Source organism: Leptopilina boulardi, unplaced genomic scaffold, assembly GCF_019393585.1.
Source record: "Leptopilina boulardi isolate dan_hultmark-lab unplaced genomic scaffold, ZJU_Lbou_2.1 LbouV2_278, whole genome shotgun sequence".
NCBI classification, from domain to species: domain Eukaryota; kingdom Metazoa; phylum Arthropoda; class Insecta; order Hymenoptera; family Figitidae; genus Leptopilina; species Leptopilina boulardi.
Genome location: NW_026137838.1, coordinates 2,907,199 through 2,920,700, shown reverse-complemented (window position 1 = coordinate 2,920,700; position 13,502 = coordinate 2,907,199). Strand labels below are relative to the sequence as shown.

Below are 13,502 nucleotides of genomic sequence, written 5' to 3'. Positions count from 1 at the left end.
ATGTGGATTAGTTAACTTTACACAATCAATTTAACTATACATATTAGAGGTGTGTTACCCTTTACGTCTAATAACACACACTATATATATTCAAATGATTATTGTGCAATACTATGATTGTGACAATGACACACTTTTCTTTTTTTCTACTCAATTTTGTTTAGCTCTTATCAAAATTGGATAATTCAAAATATATTGTTTAAAAAAAAAAAAAAGATTATTTATATTAAAGAAGAAAGAAGAAAAAGAATGTGACTCACCTTAATTAAATAGGCATTTCAATTGGAATTTCCGGTGATTTGAAAATCTGCAACACAGAAAAAGTAAAAATTTAATAAAATTTATTTCAATACAATTTTTTTTTTTATTTGATTTATTCGTTGGGACCAATAATTTTTTGTATTTTTTTAATCAAATATATTTTTTTCACTGAAATAAATAATTAAATATTATTAATTAAATTAATAATAATTATTATTTATAATAATTATACCAAAAAGTTTTTGTATTTCTGAATCAAATATATTTTATTCAGTGCAATAAATAATTAAATATTATTAATTATATTAATAATAATTATATTGTTAATTAAATATAATTAATTAATAAAAATTATTTGTTTCAAGTATATAATTACTTGATAAATAACGAATTATTTGTTTCAAGTATATATTTACTTGATAAATAACAGATTATTTGAATCAGGTAAATTTTAAATATGTGACCATTGGAACTAAAAAAAATGATTTGGAAATATTTTTTGAGGAAACAATTGGACCAGTTTTTTTTTATAAGAAGTCACAGACAGATTCTCAATTTGAGAGGAACTAAAATTCAACCCTAGAGAGCCAGACTTCCGTATCGAAATCAATAAGAAGAGTCTGGATGTTCTTCAAAATTGTCGGTGGTCTCACGGGACACACTGATAGGAGACAAGAAAGAGTTGCCACACCCGAGACGTGCACCAGGCCTAAGGTTGCTATTTATAAAAGAGTGAATGAACGCCGCGGCAGCCACCAATATATCATAACAAGGAAACTGCAAAAATCTAAATTTTTCCCAATTTTTTTTCTTTTCTCCAAATTTCAAATAATTCAATTTTTTACTAAAAAAAAAATTTAATAAATAATTTCTTTCTAAAAAATTGAATATTATAAAAAATACAAATAAATATTAATACTATATATTTTGCAATTTTCATTTTCTGGAATTTTTCTAAACAATTTTTCTAAATAAAATAATAAATAAAAAATGTTACGATATTCTAAAAAAAAAAACAAATAAGCTTTCATCACAATATGCGAACTATTCTCGTCAACAAGTGTTTGAGAAATTATTTCAAAGGTTTCAAAAGGTTGCTATTAAAATCAGGGGAAAATCCGTCGGAAAATTATTTGTGTCGCGCAATGTTGATGTAAAAAAAAACAAAGGGATATTAAAACAATGGCTCTCACGCAGAAACTCATTTGAGTGTGCCTCGAGTTTTCATTTGGGGTTTTTTTTCCCCCGAGAGAGAGAGAAAAAAAAATCACAAAATTGCTACCCTCTGTTTTTTTTTCCTATCTAGAAAAGTCAGAAACGTGAGAAAAAAATCCACTGTGGATTCTTTTTCCGTTAACAAATCCACTTTCCTCACACATAGATTGAGTGCAATCTTTTATCCACGCCAGATTACGCGCTCTAAAAATTTTTCCAAGTACTTACACAGTACAAAAAAAAAAATGAGAGAGATAAACGATCAAGACTTCATGTGCTCATTTATTACAAATGAATAAATGAAACAATAAGCAGTATATGAATCAAATTGAAAATGATTTATTTAATTTATATATATAAATAAATAGGGGAATTTATTTCAATTTCCTAATGGGAGAAAAAGTTATCGAGAATATTTAATAAACTCTCATAAATTTAATGAGCCAAAAATTTTGAACGTTCACATGAACAAATTTTTTTTTTTTAAACTTCTTTAAGTGCGAATTTTATTACAAAATATTGTTTTAAATATCTAGAAAGAAGTTATTAATTTAATATTTATTTAATTTACTGTTTTATTTTACATTGACATTATAATTTTTAATAATTTATAGATTGAAAAAAATATTTTGTTCATTTGAACGTTCAGAACTTTTGGCTCATTAAATTTATGAGAATTAAGTACCTATTCTTTAAATATTAAATATTCTTTAAGTTATATGTTAAATTAATTAATAGGGCATTAAAAATCTAAAAATAAATTTTTTTTTCCAAAAATAACTTCGATAATATTGCAGAATGAATAAATATTCATCATATTAATACAATTCACCCTAAATTTCAACTCCCTAAAAGATATCACGTTACCTTAATGGCGTCCCCAATTTTGTTAATTGAATATAATCAATGGTGTCTTTCGTGGCAAAGTACACACTTGCAAATGAACATAAAAAATGCATCGAAAAAATGAATTACAAAAAAAATGAGAAAAAAATACAAAAGAAAAACGAAGATGGAAAGTAGAGAAAGAAAATTTTTAAAAAAAGGTACAAAAAAATTAAAATTGAAAAAGAAATAAAAAAAGAAGTAAAAAATTAAAAAAAAAAAATAAATAAAAAAGTAAAAAAGGAATGGTAGGAAAAAAAGGAACTACAAAACCTGATTTGGATGCTGGCTTTCACATGTATATATATATATATATATAAACACCGATGAACGTTTTGAGACATGTTTATCTCATTTTCTACACAGTTATAAAGTAGCAATTTTTGCCATTTTCCAAACTACCGGTTTTCAATGCATGAAGGAGTATTTTAACTTGCTCGCCATTCTGACATTAGCATATTCGCTACGTCTCTGGAAAGATGACTATCGAAGAAAAGGTCGATGATCTCTTTTGAACCCCATGGTGCATGGGCCAAGCTCATCATATCAACTATACACATATATAATGACTCAAAATGTACGCGCGAGAGAGGTATATCATCATAATAAAAGTGCATGACATCCGTTCAAATAATTTGCCTCCAACATTCATATAACGTTTTGTATTTATATTTTTTTTTTCCCTCAAAAATTACAACCTCAGGGTGGGCACAAAAAAAAAAATAAATTCCCAACTATTTCCCGATTTTCAGGTAGAAAAATTATTTTCCCATAGTTAATGTTCAATAAATAGTACAACAACAATAATAAGAATAGAAATAATAATAAGAATGGAAATAATAATAATAATAATAAAAATAATAGTAATGATACACCCAGAGGACAGGTATATTTGTCTTAGAGCCAAATAAATATTTATTTGCTTCAAATAAATATTTATTTGCTTCAAATATATATTTATTTGTTTCAAATCAATTTTATTTGCGCTAAGCAAAATTTTATTTGTTCAAAATAAATTCTTTTATTTAAAACAAATAAAAAACTAAAAGAAAGAATATTGCATGAGATTATAAAAAATATATCTCTCACCTTTAGGCTGCAAACGATGAATTAAATATTTTGAACAAGATGCGCCGGAAATACACGAGATTTAAAACATTTGAAACACTCGATCTTTTAAATTAAGAAATAAAATACTTTTTTTTAAATTTAAACGATCACGATTTAAAGAATTTCGAACACTCTCGGAATAAAAAGAAAAAAAATGTTTAAAATTAAAAAATTAACACTCACTTTCACAGAAAATTATAAGGTATTAAAATAAGCTGCAACACTTATTATTTTAATCCAATTTTGCTTATTTTAATACCAAAATGGATTAAAATAAGCAAAATTGGATTAAAATAATAAGCGTTGCAGCTTATTTTAATGCCTTTTAATTTTCTATATTAACTATACGTCTTAACAGATCGATATACAAATTGCAACTAATTTAATTATCTTCCAAATTTCCCCCATCTCAAATTTTTATTACCTTTAATTTAAGGTGCCCTTTGTACTTCAATGTAAACATTGCAAACTTGGGATTCAGGTACAAAAGGTAATAAAATCACCAAAATTAATCCACGTTGAAATTATAATTTTAAACTTAAATTTAAAATTTTTTTTTCTAAATTATAATTTTTCATTTAGACAAATATTGTACATTGTAACCAAATTAAAAAAATTGTAATTTTTAAAAAATTTGAACAAGATATTTAATGATTTTTGTATAAAATTTTCATGACCTAAAAATTATTATCGCAAATAGGTATAAATTCCTCAGGGGGATTAATTTTGGACAACTTTTTCTCTCTCTCTAATAATTTATTCAAAATTTGATTTCACTTGCCTACTCACGTGCAATTGCACTTTACGTTGACTGCAACCCTTGGAAATGAATTTTTCATGAAAATGTGCTTACACACAACGTTTTATTTATGTTTCCAAAGAGGTCACGATTTTCAAACCACTATACGTCCGGAAAAAAAAAAAATTCATTTATATATTTACAACCCGAGAATATTTAAATGCAACTTAAAATGATTGGAGTCTGTATCAAATAAATTTCAAAATTTTTTCGCAAAACCAAAAAATATATTTTTTAAAGAATTTAAGGAATTCGAAAGATTCAGAAAAGTACAAAAATAAATGAAATAAATCATTTATTTTTTCTTTTCTGATAATGAGGAATCAAGAGAAATTCCTGGTGTTGATTCATATATTGAGAATTTCAGTTTCACAGAAATGAGCTTTTTATATTGAAAAAACAATGCAACGTTTTGGAAAAAGGAAAATTTTTTTTTTGTCAATTGTATAGTGGTAAAAGAATATTATATTCAAAAAGTGTGGGATGTTAAAAGAGAGAGAAAGAGAGAGAGAGAACTTCTTGAATTTTTTCTCTGTTTAGTTAGCATGCAACGAACCACCCAACTTCCCCGACATGAGTCATTTGACTCCCACTTTTACTATCTTTACTCCTACCGACTAATGCCGCATACTTGTCAGAGTGAGGACAGGGTATATTTCTCTGTCATCCGAACCAAGAGTAATTGACCGTTCGAAAAATTCTACTATAACAGATAATACTCAATAAACACAATTAGCTGAATCGTCTGTTCAAACAAACACTAATTACATATAGCTTTCAGAGATAAATAAAATAATAAATAAACTATTTCTAAAACATTCAATTTTTTTCAAGTTTTTTTTGGATAAAAATAATAAATTATTTCTGAAAAAATGAAAACTGAAAACAAAATTTATTTGATTCAAATAACTGCAGTTATTTGACTATTATCAAATAAATATTTACTTGAACCAAATTAATTTTGAGTCTATTAAATGTTTACTTGAACCAAATTAATTTTGAGCCAATTAAATATTTAGTTGAACCAAATTATTTTTGAGCCGATTAAATATTTACCGGAACCAAATTATATTTTTGAGACAATTAAATATTTACTAGAACCAAATTAATTTTGAGCTAATTAAATATTTACCAGAACCAAATTAATTTTGAGCCGATTAAATATTTACCGGAACCAAATTATATTTTTGAGACAATTAAATATTTACTAGAACCAAATTAATTTTGAGCCAATTAAATATTTACCAGAACTAAATTAATGTTGAGCCAATTAAATATTTAGTTGAACCAAATTATTTTTGAGCCAATTAAATATTTACCAGAACTAAATTAATTTTGAGCCAATTAAATATTTACTTGAACCAAATAATTTGTGTAATTAAATAAATTGTATTTAAATCGATAATTTCTCTACTCGAAACAAATAACAATTTACTTGACTCGAATCTAATAACAAATACCATTTAAATGACTCAAATAAAAATTATTTGGTTCAAGGAAATATTTATTTGCACTAAGAGAAACGTTTGGTTTAGTTTAGTAAGAGTATTTTTGCCAATTTATATTAGTTACTGTTACCATTTAATTAGTCAGCCTAACCAAGGTAACTAAATAGTTATAACAGACAAACTAATTAGTTAAACCAACTAATAAAATATAGTTATACCAACCAATAAAAATAGTAACAACTAATTAGGAGCAGTATAGTTTACTAACTAAAAATGGTAACCCCAATCAATCTTTTCTCTCATTGTCAGTGTGATAATAGTCAAGTAATCGCAATTATTTGAATCAAACAAATTTTTTCTTGAGATAAAAAAAAGCAGGAGATTAATTCGAACTACACGTTATATACGGAAACAAAGATGCTTCAAGTTTCCATATATAAAAATCCTTTCCGCGTAAGTGAAAAATGTACTCTCCGACGACAACCTTGTGCGCACAGCATCCACTTGTGGAAACACATCTTTTCTATATGCAGTAACTCTCACTGTAAATGACAAGTGTCGTCTATTCACACATCGCAGAAAACTAAAAGCACAGTCTCTCTCTCTTTCTCTTTCGTCTCATTGTCATTTTGTATATAAAGAGAGGACAAAGTGCTTTGTTTCATAACTTCTCGAACACAAAACCAAAGAGTAATAAAGATTTCCTCTCTCTTTGCATCTTACACACGCATTTCATTGATATTCTCCCATATTGAAAAAGCCCGCGATATTTTCTTTTTTTAGAAAATAAATTTATTTTCACAGAAAAATTAATTTTTTTTATTCAACTCGTATGAAGAAAAAAAAACGTGAAAGTATTCAAAAATATCTTCCAACTTCCGGAAATTTCTAAAATTAGTTGTGTCAGAACTTTTTTTTTTAAAGGGTACTTATTCATTATTATTTTTAAACACTTCCGTTTAAGAGAAACGATTTAAGAAAACAAATGGGGAAAAAAGAGACGAGTTTTTTGTCGAACACGAATTTTTTTTTTCTTTCACTTCCTTAAGAACTGTGATAAATCATCACACATTTTTCAAGGGGGAAACTAAATTTAACTGATTTCGGTAAAAGAAATTTGAAACCAATTTTTTTTCTCAATGTTCAATAATTGTGTAAAGATTCGAAAATTTCTTTTCTATCGATTCGAGCATATTATTCTATATCAGAAGAATATATTAATTAAATTTTATTTTATTTTATTAAATATTAATTATTTTTTACACGAATTTTCATTTTTCTAATTGTCAAAAATTTCTTTTTTAAAGAATTTTTAATTAACAGAATTTTTAGGCACCGAATTTTTAATTGGTATATATAATTCTTCAAACGCCGAATTTTTATTTTTCCGAAATTACAAATGTCCGAACAAATAGACAGAAAGATTTCGGCGCAAAGTTTAAAATTCACCAATCAAAAATTATCAAAGAAAATCGTTATTGGATTTTAAATATCGCCCCGAAATTTTTCAACTGTTTATTCGGCCATTTGCAAATTTCGGGACAAATAAAAAAATTCGGCGTTATAAAAATTTTCACAAATAAAAATTCGGTGCCTAAAAATTCTGTTTAGTGAATAATTTCACACAAAAAACAAATACTGTAAACCGTTAACATCTTAAAATCAAAATGCCTTAAAACTAGTGTAATTTTAATCTTAAAACTAGATTAAGTCAATTTTAGGATTTAAAATCATACACTCAAGGCTGAAATTCAGTAAAAATGGTTCTAATGTTAACGGTTTTAGTCAAAAGTGAACTGAAAGTAAGTATTATTTTTTAGTGTGTTGTTTAAAAAGAAATTCTGTCAAAATGTGAATTCGAAAAATTAAAAAATTCTTCTAAAAAATAATTAAATACAATAAAATTCTTTAAAAATGGAAATTTTAACTGATTTTTACGGGATAATCAGGCGTCCCGTAGTGTGTGCGCGTAGCGTCGTGGTTAGAGCGTTAGATTTTAATTCCACGGGTGATAGGTTCGATCCCCCTCAAGGTGATTTTTTATTTATTTCACAGGGTTCCGTTTTTCTGTGAATAAATAATTAGGACCGATACTTTACCGACTCTGGCAACCAGTACTGGCAAAAAAATAATCATTGCAAGCTTCGGTACCGGTACCGCGCCAGTACTCAATCAGTACTGTCGATATAATAAGTAGTAATAAAATATAAATAATAATAATATAAATTTCCATACAAAAACCTATTAAAAAGCAAACAATTTTCTATTTAGTTTCGCGATAGGGAACTATTAAACAATTTTCTTCGTCAATATACTATATATTTATAGACAGTTACGAGACATGATTTTCTAAAGTAGGTTCCTCCCTTCCCCCTTGTATATATAGAAATTACGAGCCCCTTTTCGTCACGTCAGGGGTATTTAGAAAACGTGTGTGCCACGTCTCTCGTCAACACAAGATGCATTATTATTGCATTTGCCTATAGAAAGAGTGTTACACTGAAAGGGCCCTCGATTATATATATATAGACAATTTCATGTATTATTTATCGCGTATTTCTCAAGCTTCTGATGCAGTCGACGCCGCTCGCTTATATCCGCGTTCACGATCTGCTTGCGTCTCTCTGTGTGTGTGTGGGTTGGGATGCTCATTCCGTTTCACGGCGTGGGAATACGAACTTCTGTGTGTATATAACGTTTTATATGTATAGGTATATACACCTTTTGGTCTCGTTCTCGTCTCGATATTATATGACTTTCCGCACTTTGTCTGATACACTTGCGAATATCGAGCTCCTTTCGCGTGTTGGGAGAAAATGAGACATGTATAAACCTATATATCTATAATATATATATATATATACTTAGATGGATAGATATAGAGAGGAGAAACTTAGAACCAGACGCACGGAGGTAATTCATAATAAAACGATAACGGTGCTTCACTCCCCGTCAGCTGCAGTTTGACTTCGTAACGCCCGTATTATGCTATATACCTATGACTCCATAACAATGTTACTACTAACAAACGCATTATGCCAATTTGAGTAAATGTTTCACTTAGAAAAAATTTGCCATTAAAAAATTATTTATACAATATTAAAATTATTTTTATACAAAAAAAGAATATTACTATTAATGTTAATCACTTTTTTAATTTTAATTATAAAATATAATTTAATTCACAGTTTAATTTAAAAGTATACAACACCCAGAGAAATGTTTTATTTAAACCAAATATAATATAAATAATATAAATATAATAATAATATAATAATATAATAATAATAATATAATAATATAATAATAATAATATAATATAAATAATATAATATGATATAATTAAATTATTAATTGAATTTATTTGGCGTAAATAAAATTTTTTATGTATAAATACAAATTTATTTGAATTAAATAAATATTATTATTAGACTGTGAGACAAATATATCATTTCTCTATGGGTAAATCGTAAACTGAAAAAAATTATTTTATTTAAATAATCAGTTACTTGATTATTATCAAATAAATAATAATTATTTCTGTATTTGAAACAAAAACTATTTTTAATATAATAATTATTTGATAAAAATAAATATTTTTTTGATATAATAGTAAAGTAAATGATTATTTGAATAAAATATGATTTTTTTCCAATGCAAAAATTAACTACTATTTTTTTTTAAAAAAAGCAATAAAAAAATCATGTCAAATTGTTATTGTCTTATTAACAAGAAAAATGATTGTATAAAAAAAAATCAGCTACCATTAAATAAATGTGAATGTATTATGAATTATTATATATGAATTCAGATCTAATTAAGCCCTTTATAATTTAATTTATTGAACAATTTTAATTAACATTTTCTCATGCTTGCACGATTACATATTTATAATCTGTAATCGCGATCTTAAGTAGTAATGGAACTTTATAGCCGGACAAGAATTTAACTACTATTTATTTTTTTTCAGTAGAAACAGAAGTTTCAGCAAGACAAAATGTGTTTTGAATTTAAAAAATCTGTAGAAAATTCAGTTTTTTAACCACCGAGGATAATTTTGATTTTTTTTTTTCAATTAAAAAAGGGTTTAATTTAATTTATTAATTAAATACTATTTAATAAAAAATTATTTATTGAATAATAAATAAATATTATTTATTTATTAAATATAATTTAATTATTAAATATTATTTAATTTATTTTCTATAAATTTATGTTATTTATTTTCTATAAATTTATTTTAATTATTTAATTTTACCTTATTTTTAAAAAATTATAATACATTTTTAATTGTGTTTTTTTATTTCTTTTTAATTAATAAAAATAACAAATTGTTCCCGGTGGTCGAAAAACTAATTTTTACATCAAAATTAAAAGGACGTTAACGAAATTATTAATTGAATAACGATCCAGTTAAAATTAAAATTAAATAGAAAATAATTATAATAAAATAAAAATATAAAGTAAAAAATTATCAATATGAAAATAAAAAATAAAGTAAAATAAAGTAACGAAAAATAAATTAAAAATGAATTAAAAATAAAATAAAAATAGAATAAAAAAAAGTAACAAAAAAAGTAAAAATAAAATAAAAATAGAATAAAAAAGTAACAATAAAAGTAAAAAAATAAAAACGACAAAAAAGGAAATATGTACAGAGAGGCGTTATAAAAAAGAGAATCATTAGAAACTCGAGTATTAATTTCTCCATCTACATATATTGCAATTACCTTCTTTCTTTCGTTTTTTTTTCTTTTCTTTTCTTTTTTTTTGCAAGCAAAAATTTATAGTTAATTAACCCGCGCAGCGAAATCTAATTTTAAGTAAACAACTATAAAATTACTTTCAAAGTGTGTTCATATTTACTTTCCACTAAAGAAATTAAATATATATAAACAAAATTGTGCGTCCAAAGTATAATTAATTATCGTTCAACTTCAGTGCGTTGGTTTACACGACATCCTCGCTCATTTGATGCGATAAAATTATCATCTACGCGCGCGCATTTCACTGATATATATATATACATATAGTCAAATATCGAAAGTACTCCTCTATTTTCGACGCATGGAAAATTCCACTTTCATTACAACAGTCATAATTAAAGAAAAAAAAAAAACTGTAAATTATTCGATTCAAATAAAAAAAAAAAAAAAAATGTTTTTTTCCAAGTATTTTTTTTTTAAATAATTATAAATTGGAACATATAAATTTATAGTCACTAACAACATAAATTTAATTAAAGAATTAAAACCAGTTTTCTTGAAAATCTCAGTATTTCCAGGAAAAGATTATAATTCATTTACTGCGCGCGCTCACATACACACTATAAAAATGAGACACATAATTATCTTGTTTTGTGTTATAAGTCAAGAGATTTGTGTGCAGTCACTTCTCTCTTTTTCTCTCTCAAAACGAATATAATTGCAAGAGAAATCGTCCAACATTGTTGGAAGGTTAAAGTTGGCTAACGTTCAAGAAAAGGAATTTTTTTTTTTATGAAGAAATGGAAGAAAGAAAGAGAGAGAGAGAGAATCTTTGCCGACTATCAAGAAGAAAAATTAACAATTGAAATGAAATTCAAATTCAAGATTGAAGAGACACAAACGAATATAAGCGGATTTAACCCCGACCCAACAATGTTAAGGTTACATCGGTATATATATATTCAGGGGGATTCCCCATCGGCCCCTAAACCACAAAGCCAACCTTCCTACATCCGATTAATAATACATTTGATGAATATTTTTTTAATACTCTTGTAATACACTGAATAAAAATTTATTTGATTCAAATAATCGATTATTTTACTATTATTAAATATTTACTTGTACCAAATAATTTGTATTTTAATTAAATACCTTGCTGCAGTTAATCGTTTATAATCAACGATTTTTTTCAGAAATATTTTTTTAAATAAAAAATTCTATTAATTTTCGTCTAAAAAATTCTAGATTCAAAACTTTTATTCTATTAAAGAAATTAATTTAAATTCTAAATAAAAAAAAGAGTTAATTTTTTCGTTAACTTTCAAATATCATTTCACATAAAAAAAAAATATTTATTTTTATATTAATCTCCATTGAGGTAGAAATTCAGTTTTGTATACAATTTTTCATCATATTAAAAATCACTTTGTCCTCGAAAGCTCGATTAAATTTCAATGAATCCTCACTTCTATTCAAATCAATTTATTGGTTAAAAATTGAAATTTAACCTCTCTAGTATTTTGTTTGTTGTTTTTTTTTCATTAAAATTTTATTAACGATATATATATATATACAAAATTTACTCTCAAAACGTCTTTTGAATGAAGAAATAAAAGAAAGTTTTATACGTTATCTTAGCCCTCGAATCTAATTCACTGGATATTTTTTTACGCTTGCCCACTTTAAATTGCTCTCATTATCTTTACAAGTAACGTGAATAATATAGATTGACGAATTGTTGAAAAAAAAGAAAAATTTCCAAGAAACAAAAATACCGTAACGGATTTTTTTTTTATTCTACATTTTATTATTCTCTCAACTCATTATTATTCCTTAGCTATATTATTATTATTATTATATTGTAATTGGAATATTATTTACCTACTTTATACAATTTTATGTAAGTTTATTTAAAAAACTATTAGCAAAGAATTTAATAAGACAAAAATTTTTTCTTCTGAAATATAAAAATTTACAGTTTTTATTGTGATAATGGCTCTACTGTGATTTAATAAAAAAAATTCTTAAAACATTAAAATATATTTAATTCAAATAATCGATTACTTAACTATTAACAAATATTTACCTGAACCAAATAATTTTTATTTGAATTAAATAGAATTTGAATCAATAATTTCTGTATTTGAAACAATCCGTGCAGAAATTTTTCCAGGGTCCAGATCGGGGCCTAATCAGGCTGCCCTATTAGGGAATGAAACGCCGCGGGCCCTAGTAGGGCAATTTCTACACGGGAAATTTAATTGCCTCAAATAATAATTTATTCGTTCTAGTAAGTATTTATTTGATTATTAGAAAACAAATTATTTTTTAAAACAGAAAATTATAAAACTTCTAAAAAATATTTTTCATAATTTTTTTTATTAATAAACATTGCAAAAATTATTATTCAGTCGAAAATTCATAGAATTTTTTCATTTAAAAAAAAGGTCTTCAAAAATCTACACTGAGAAAGAAAATTTAGTGTGTGCAGTAAAATTGTTTGATTATAGGCAATTTTGGTTCTTGTAACCAAATTTTGGTTGGCTGAAACCTACCTAGTCGTAGAGTTATCTCAACCAAACATTTGGTTAGGCCAACAAAATTATTTTGTTGAACATTTTTAAATTCCAACCAAAATTTGATTACGACAACAAAATAATTTGGTTAACACAACAAAATAGTTTGTTCTAAAAAACCAAATGATCGTTTGTTGTCCTAACCAAAATTTGGTTGCGACAACCAAATAATTTGATTCGCTCTCAGCTCATAGCTTAAGAGAATAGTTAAATGAATAAAAAGGATAAAAAGAAAAGAGATAAGGTAGAATAAAATTTTTAATTTTACAAAAAAAAAAACTGTTTGTTTGATCAACCAAACATTTTTGTTGACCTAACGAAAAAAATTTGGTTGGGCTAACCAAACATTTTTGTTATGCCAACAAAAAACACTCAACCAAATTTTTTTGGTTGACTCAAACAAATAGTTTGGTTGCTTAAATATCAACAAAATTTTTTTGTCGGCCCAACCAAATTTTGGTTGCTCTGACTAAACATTTTTCTCAGTGTATTATTATAA

The 13,502-nt window shown here is 25.4% G+C and overlaps 1 protein-coding gene across 1 annotated transcript in view; it reads right to left on the bottom strand.

Moving 5' to 3' along the window:
- The window catches only part of LOC127281747 (dentin sialophosphoprotein-like), a 67,827-nt gene that overhangs the window by 38,674 nt on the left and 15,651 nt on the right, over positions 1 to 13,502 (bottom strand). Inside the window, exon 3 of the mRNA XM_051305622.1 lies at positions 261 to 307. The gene's annotated coding sequence lies outside the window, so the exon portion shown is untranslated. The remainder of the gene's footprint in view (positions 1 to 260; positions 308 to 13,502) is intronic.